This window comes from Monodon monoceros, unplaced genomic scaffold, assembly GCF_005190385.1.
Source record: "Monodon monoceros isolate NGI ecotype Baffin Bay Population unplaced genomic scaffold, NGI_Narwhal_1 Super_Scaffold_4, whole genome shotgun sequence".
NCBI classification, from domain to species: Eukaryota; Metazoa; Chordata; class Mammalia; order Artiodactyla; family Monodontidae; genus Monodon; species Monodon monoceros.
Genome location: NW_021703781.1, coordinates 78,477,643 through 78,486,412, shown reverse-complemented (window position 1 = coordinate 78,486,412; position 8,770 = coordinate 78,477,643).

Genomic DNA, 8,770 nt, shown 5'->3' with positions numbered 1-8,770 from the left:
TGGCTTTGTTGTCAGCAAGGTAACTTGAACGGACGCAAATACCCCTCAATCAAAAAATTAAGGGCAAATGGTGAAGAAAAAAATGTCTTTTATTCTCAAATGGAGAATAAATTTGGCATGCCGATGTATGAGCGGCCGTCCTGCACACTCTTTAAACGATTCATTTCACCGAATTCGAAGCTATGCAAAATACGCACTGGATTATCACCTGCTTAGCTATTGGAATCCTGGTCTGCTTATAAAAAGTTCAAGATGGAGCACAGGAAAACATTAATTGGATGATTCAAAAATTAAAGCCAGCCTTGCCTTAGGTGTTTGGAATTCAGCCTGCTTTGTTCTCAACAATTTTTATACTTATTTCTCTTCTTTGTTTCATACATCTTTCTGAGATATAGCCTTATAATATAGTTATACCTCTGTATTTTATCTTCAACTATTTACTTTCCCTGATTTTTTAACTAAAATGATCACAGAGTTTAAAAATAAACAATTCGAGGTCTCATCACCAGGCACAAACAATTCATTAATAATTAAAGTCATCCATCAGGCAGTATGTGTGGCCAGGATCAACAGGAACATACATTTTTTAAACCCCAAAGCAGAAAAAAAATCTAGAAGTTAGAAAGTTCTAGAAAGGACTGGAAAAGAGCAGGAGATAGAACTGTTTGGCAAGCGTCTTAACTGCAGGAAATGGTTGCTGCTCAGGAGAACTAACTGTTCATTAGTTTATGGGGAAACATTTTTGCCTGTTCATTTTGACTGAAGATGCTCTTGGTGAAACGTACGTCTCAAAATGACATGTTCTTTAACATCGATAGTTACTGGCTCTGTAAGCACTCTGGTATTCAGGGAAGGACTTCTACCCACATTGTCACATTCAATCAACCTCACACCCGCCATGTGAAGTCTCACTTTTATTATCTCTAAGCCCACTTTCCTTGCTGGAGAAACTGAGACTTAAGACTCAAAACCAAAGCAGAAAACTCCAGTTGGCACCCTGCGCCTGAAACAATGTATCCACCCATGTCGACTGAATGAATGAAGATGCTGGCATGGTGAAGGGACAGCTAGGCGGCCCAGCACAGAGGTCTGTCCTAGAATCGCTGTTTTTCACTGGCCGGGTTAGCAGCCTGGAGAAAGCCCTGTGGAAGCATCTCTCCCTACAAAATTGTGACCCCGTTGAGGGCAAATTCATCTTGTCATCCCAGCACCCAGCACCCCCATCAGGTCTTGGGGCAGAGTCAGGAAAACATGTAGAGTCAGTTGTCAAAGACGTATTTTCATCCTGTGGCTCAGGACATCTCTTTTAGTCCTGGCTGCCCCCAAAAATGTCAGATTATGGATTACTGTACTTGCAGTTAGGTTGATTTGCTGATATATTTTCCTTAAGCACCCTTCCATGAAAGTTCCTATGAAGTAATAATAAATATAAGTACTGTTTATTGAGCACCTACAATACATCATATCTTCTTTCGCCTGTATTATCTCATTTGAGTCTCCAGACAGCCCAGTGAGTGGGGGTCTCAGCCCCTTGGCAAGTGACATTTTTTGTTTACAAAGTATCGATTACTTCATTTTTCTCTGCTGATTCTACTCCAGCCTTGGGCCAAAAAAATTAAAACATCGAAATTAAACACAATGCAATCTCACTTACAACTCCAGAAAAGTGTAAGACAAGGCTACTCCTTAGAAGATAATTGCCAGATGATTCTGTGAACAGGAACAGAGCAGAGAGCAGCTGACATTTAGCCACAGGTACGAGTGTCTCCTGGGACAAGCCAACAATAAAAGACATGGCCCAGTTGTCAACCACGCTGTCCTGATAACACACACTGCTGAAGAGAGAGGATCCAGGGACAGAGGATACTCGGAGAGCTCACCAATGTCCCCGTTTCCTTGTTCTCCTGGGACACCATTAGCCCCACTTTCCAATTCTGGTCACTTCTAGGAGGGGACATGTGACCAGGTGGCCAGTGGAATGGGTGTGGTGACAGTGGAGCATGGCACCTCTGCCTGGTTTCTCTGTGCCCTCCTTCCCCATCCACCAGGCCCACAGGATGGAAGGTTCTGGATCCCGAAGCCTTCACTTTGGGAAGCAGCCTTCACTCCACCAGCCCGTACACGATTGTGACGAAAGTGGGAAACAAACATTTACAGTTTGAAGCTGATGAGGTCTGGGGTTTTCATTCACAGCAATTAGCCTACCCTGACGGCACTGGAGCAAGGTTGACTGCTCAGCCAGAAGGGAGGACCCATCTGTGGTGAAAACTCTTCTAGGGCTACGGATCAGGACACAATGATAGACCCTGATGAAATTCACTGATGTTTATATTGTAACTTACCAAGACTATGGATAGTGGCTCATGATGTTGTATGATTAATATCGGAATACACAGCAGCACCTACACTCTCGTGATGAGGGGAATGTTTGGGTCTTGTTCTCTGCTGTAACCCTGGTACCTATATGGTGCACAGTAGCCACTCAGTAAATGTTTGTTGAATGAATATGCGAACAGGATGTGTTCCCACCTACCATGTTTTACTGCAAGGTCCCCATCGCGCCAGGAGGGCTCTTTCGCAGACACTCCCGACCCTTTAAGTTGGACGGTTGCTTCAGTGGCAAAGTCTTTCCCCTGCTTCTTGGCCTAACTGGGCAGACGGTCCCACAGGAGTTCTCGACAGGGGCTAGAGCTTGTCTGTCCTCTCCCCAGCTTGCCAGGCTGAGGGGAGAATGGGAATCCTTCAGAATGAAAACAAAACTTTCTCTTCAAACCCTACTTTGGTGAAAAAATGAAATAATTCAAGAGGGAGAGAGTAGCTTGAATTGGGGAGGCTGATTCCTGAGTTCGGAACCCAGGGACCAGATGATATTCCTTCCCAGCCCCCTACACAATCTGGGTGGGGGCCCAGACAACTAACAAAGCTGAGAAGAAGCTTCTGGGCACACTTGGAACGAGTGGGTGACAGGGAAGAAAGAAAGGAAACCAAACAATATGTGTTGTTTTCGCGGTAGCAATTTTATTAATAGTAAATCTGTGTTTTGTGTACCAGTTGGCTATTGTCCTGTGTTTATTCACAAATTAGTTAACAGAGGAGCTATGTGGGGTCATAAGGAGGATCACTCAAAAAAAAAGTCTTCGAAAGTGAACAACAAATAAAACAACTCAACCGCATTACAATGGTGAAGCAGTGATTTGCCAGAGTTATCGACCTGCTAGAAATGCAGTGTGTCCTGGAGCTGACACTTTCCCAGGCATCCCTCCCAAGAACGGCTCTGTGCAGGACCAGGTGTGCCCATGAAGGGTGCTACCTGGTGATGCTCAAGGAATCCTGATTGGTCAGAAATCTTGCCTCTTTGAAGAGCATGAAAATGTTTCCTATGTCGTATGGAGAGCAGGAATTCTTCCACTGAATGTAATAGATGACAACCGAGTTTCCTGTGCCACCTCTGGGTTCAGGTCTTGGAGAACAGGTACACACAACAACCCCAAAGACGATGCTGAGCCAGTCATATGGGAGGAGACAAGCATCACCGTCCTTGTAGAACAGCCGTGGCATTTTAATGGTACACCTTCAAGGGAGCTGGTAGGTACGGCTGATTCTTACCCTCACATTTTACAGCACAGAGTCTCCATCGGTGGTTCAGGTCACTGAAATCACAAAATGAAGTGAAATTAATGGTCCGAGTTTGGTCCCCAGAGATGAGATAAGCATGGTGGTTTTGTTAGTTCAAACTTCAGGCGGGTTTTTGTTGAACCAACCTACACCAATTTACTTTTGGAGAAGGCAGGAGACAGACACATTGGAGAGATGGTTCTGGACAATCTGAGAAGTCCAGCCTTGTCACCTTGAACGGCGTCTGGTGCCGAACTACTGCTGCGATGGCTGGAGCAAACCTCCTCGTCCCCATTAAAAGGGGCTTATCCTCGGGGTTTACCTCACCACCGCATCAGCTGTGGGTCTTTGCTTAAAGACTTACAGGCAAAGTACTTACAGTTCCCAAGCCAGCGACATTTGCAGCTCACTGTAATTTATTGAATATCGTCCAAAGAGCAAACACAGGGTTTATCCTGGTGGCGTTCCAGTTGGGTTATAAATGTTTGCCATTTACCAAGAATAGAAGAAAAGAGTGTGACAGGAACATCGGCGGAGACTGAGTGAGAGAGAGGGAGGGGTTCAGAGATGCAAAGGTCCAGAAGGGAAACAGAGGGCGGGCTTAGCTCTCGTGACTGTGTGGAACCTCGTGATGATGCTGCAGCTGTCATGGTCACGTCTGGATTTGCTGCTCATTCACTGTCAGCTCCCTTTGCTCAATGGAGGCTCAGCTAAGAACACTCACACTTTGCCAAGTTTCCTTGGCAGCTTCCTCTTTCCTCTCTCTGGGCTTACCTGAGAGCCTGGCTCAGAGAGGGACTTGTTTCTCTATCCCTAAGGAGAAGTTAGGAATGTTCTGCTTTACTCATCCCATAACCAGAAGATCCAACATGGAATCAAGGTTCTTGCGGGGAGAGGGAGGAAGAGTGACTGAGTTTATCTTCATGTATAAACAAGGTCAATCATTTGATGAAGTTAAAAAGGAACATCCAGATTTAACATCATTAGCTATTAGGGAAAAGCAAATTAAAACTGCAATGGGGCATCACTACACACCTATCCGAATGTCAAAATGAAATCACAGTGATGACGGCAAATGCTGGCACAGACTATGAACAAACAAATCGCTCATACGTTGCAGGTGGGACTTGAAAATGGCACACGGCCATTCTGGAAATCAGTCTGGCCATTTCTTAAGAAGTAAACATGCAGTTACCATTCAATTCAGCCATTGGACTCCTGGCCAGAGAAATGAAGAGCTGCACACAAGTACGTGTAGCAGATCCATTTGTAATAGCACAAAACTAGAAACGACCCCGTTGTCCTTCAATAGGTGAATGGTCAAAGTATGTGTACAGAATACTGCTCAGAAATAAAACACAATGAGGTGGGTGGATCTCACGGGGATCTGCTGGGTGAAGGAAGCCCACTTTGGGTTACATAGGAGGTTGCATAGGATTCCCTTTGTATCATACTCTTGAAATAACAAAATTGAGGAGATGGAGAGAAGAGTAAGGCTTTCCAGGGGTTAGAGGGAGTCCAGAGTGTGTGGTTATAGATGGTGAGCCAAGGGAGCCTAGAACAGCCTGGCATCCTAACGGCGGTGATGGCTGGTTACGCAACCTACGCATGGATACAGTGGCTTAGAACACTGCACACATACACACACACACACAGAAAAGAGTGCGTGTAAAAGTGATGGTACCTAAGAAAGCTCTATGGGTCATACCCATGTCCATTTTCGGATTTTAATGTTGTATTATACTATAGTTATATAATGTGTAGCCATTTGAGGGAATGAGGTGAAGGGTACCTGAGAACTTTCTATGCATTTTGTAATCACCTGTGAATCTGTAATATTTAAAGCAGGAATGAAAGAAAGAAAGAAAGAAAGAGAGAGAGAAAGAAAGAAAGAGAGAAAGAAAGAGAGAGAAAGAAAGAGAGAAAGAGAGAGAAAGAAAGAGAGAAAGAAAGAAAGAGACAGAGAAAGAAAGAAAGAAAGAGAGAGAGAAAGAAAGAAAGAGAGAGAGAGATAGAAAGAAAGAGAAAGAAAGAAAGAAAAAAGGAAGAAAGAAAGAAAAAGAGAGAGAGAAGGAGGAGAAAGAGAAGGAGGAGGAGAGGAGGGGAGACCAAGGGGCAGACGCGCTAAATGGCCACCTGGTCCAGGTGCTGCTCACTGGGATGGGCCTGTGGTGACACAGGACATCAGCATGTGCGCTGAGACCCCATTACTTACCAGGTGTCAACGGCCCCCAGTTTGTTCACTACATGGCAATTATCAAGAAAAGTTTATATGCTATAACCACAAAAACAGGTTATCAATGAACAAAGCGTCAGTAGAAGAGATATTTCTTTGCTTCTTGCTGGGGAGAAGGATTTTTATCAAGAATTATTCAGCTTAAAATTGTTCTTATTTCAATTAATAACATAATTTAAAATGTTTTAAATACCGATGAGTGACATGAACTAGTGTGAACATGTCATGGTGACCAGAGTGGTATTTAGAGGCAGAGGGGATGTTGTCTGTAACCAACTCACAAGCTGCCTTGCTAACCTGGCAGCCGGGTGACCACGCCACCTACCAAGTTGTTCCACTCATTTCAGGGGCTGAAGGTCGAAAGAGTTGATAAAAAGAAATAAGAGGTCCTTGCCCTTCACAGCTACTTTCTTTCCTGCTCTTATAATAATTTCAAAAGAAAATATATTGATATTTGGCTCGGAGTTTTGAAAATGTTATAGTTACAGAGACTCAAAATCTTGTCCTGCTGGCTATGACCCACGTGTGTTGTCATGAAATCAACTTAGAGAGCTGCAACCAGTGCTTTTTTTAAAAAGAAAATGAGATTAAATTGACTAAAATAGAAAATATTAAAGATCTTGGCTCATACTAGAGATAAGGAGCGTTTTGTGAGACTTTTTAATTAGGGGTTTGTGTGTGTGTGTGCGAGCACATGCACTGAGCAGTGATGTGAAAAAAATTAAAAATAATTATAAAGTATATATCGCAGAAAATATACCTATGTTTAAGAAGCAGATTGACTTCTCCCACATTTTTAATTTACCCAATTCTGCTTCTGAATGTAAATTTACTGAGACCCAACATGCCTGTGTTAACATATTAAATATTGAGTTTGAAGATCCTTGTGGAAGTTAAATGTGGTGACGTTTATAAAAGGACTCTGTAAACTCTAAAGCTTTGCCCAGATGCAAGGGCTTCTGCTACTGATACTCTTGGAAAACTGAGAATGTTCTAAAGGGCATCATTTTTCAGCACTCAGTGCTTTGTCTATTTTGGGCCTAAGAAGGAAAGCATCTCAGCGGCACAGCTCGAAAACCAAGTTCTAACTTCCCACCGTGTTACAACGATGGGCTCAGCCACCGGCTGGTTGTTCATTGTTTTGTGGACCAGTCTTGTCAATCTCCAGGTGGAGTCACAGTTTTCCAGGCTGTGCCTCCTGCTGCCAGCAGAGCCCGTCCTGCAGGAAGCACCAGGTTTGCTCTGGGGGATTTACATTTGCCTGGTCATCTCCGTTGCTCTGGCGTCCTCAGCCAGCAGGGGCTGGGGTCAAGGGCACAATGGCGGCCATGGGAGGACATCTTAGTCAGATGAGGCCCCGCCCTCATCCACTGTGCTATCTGCATGGCCGCACGTCCTGAGATTCTGGATAAAGCCTCTGTGGGGAGTGCCGGCTGCCCGGGGAGATCTCAGGTGTCCGATCTGACGGGGTGACAGCCCACGTTTGGCCAGCACTCTGAGAGGCTTCAACTCTCCCTCCCTCCTACGCTGCTAGAGGGTGATGTGATGAGGCATCTCCTGTTTGACAGATGGGAAAACTAAGGCTCAGAGGGACCAAGACAGTTCCCTTCATCACAGAATCAGTCCATGATCACTTTTAAATTCAAACCCAAGCGTTCTCCCTACACGCCCTACTCCACTTCCAATGACTGTGGCACCTTGTGAATATTATCACAGGACACTGATTTGTCGACCTGGCGACAGCAGGCTCCTGGACACTAAAAGCCTAAAGGTATGATCATGTCCATGATCTCTTAAGAAAGCTAAGTATTTAATTTCCCATTATTTTCAAGAGACTCCAGGTTCACATCTATGACATTATTCATGTAGGACATCCCAAGGCAATAGGTAGGGTGTGTGCCAGACCCATTTTAAAAATGAGAGAAATAAAGCATGAAAGGAGAACGTGTTCAAGGTCACAGGGCAAATTGCCCAAAGCCATGACCCAGGCTGCTGGACCCACTGAACCAGGCAAGAGGGCCCGAGAGGGCTTGAGAAACTTCCTCAGATCTAAAGTGAACGATGGGGCTTACTCGCTGCTCCCTGCATGTAATTTTGCAAATTATATATGACAAAAGATGTTTTATGGTTACCAGTAACCATACAACTGGTTACCAGTAACCAACATGTCCTCTTCAATGCCTTTCTGGCTTTTGCTTTTACAAGGAATGTCATGTTGATGAACTAGAGACATAGGATAAAATCTACACTTTTATTTTAAGTTAATACGGTGACATTCTGTTTGGTGGACGAGGCGTGTACGGCCATCACGGACTCTGTCTTGTGTTCATGAGTACATGAGCGCTGATGGCCTCCTGTTCCCTGGGACATGAGCCTGTGTCTTCAGGTTTTATGGAAACCAAGTATTTCACTAAAGCTGAGAAGTAGGACAGAAGGCTCTAGATCGAACATCCGGTGGGTATTTCCTGAGCACCTACTTCCGGGGGCCCCTTAGGTTTTTCCCAGGAGGATTCACACCAACGTGACCCACCTCCACTTGCTGCTGCACCACAGGGCTGTGTCCATGTTCATGCATTTGGGGGGATGCACACAGTTTTGCTGACCACGGTCCCATCTGAATAATAGCTAATAATAGTACCGCAAGGTCATGGAGGTTTTCTTGGGAAGCAGATATAAAATGCTCTGGCCCTTTGCCATGCAAAGCTAACCTGATTTTCTCTCATGTAGATATGCTCATTCCAACCCAGAAGCTCTTTTTGTGCAATAACATTTCCTTGTAGTGGATTAAATTTAAGAAGATGAAAGCACCCCTCATTTATTTTTCATGTTGATCCATTGCGAATGAAAGCCTCCTTGAAAGAAAACTCGGTAATACGTGTCCCCTCGCAGATTTCGATGGAGACCATGACAGCCTATGGT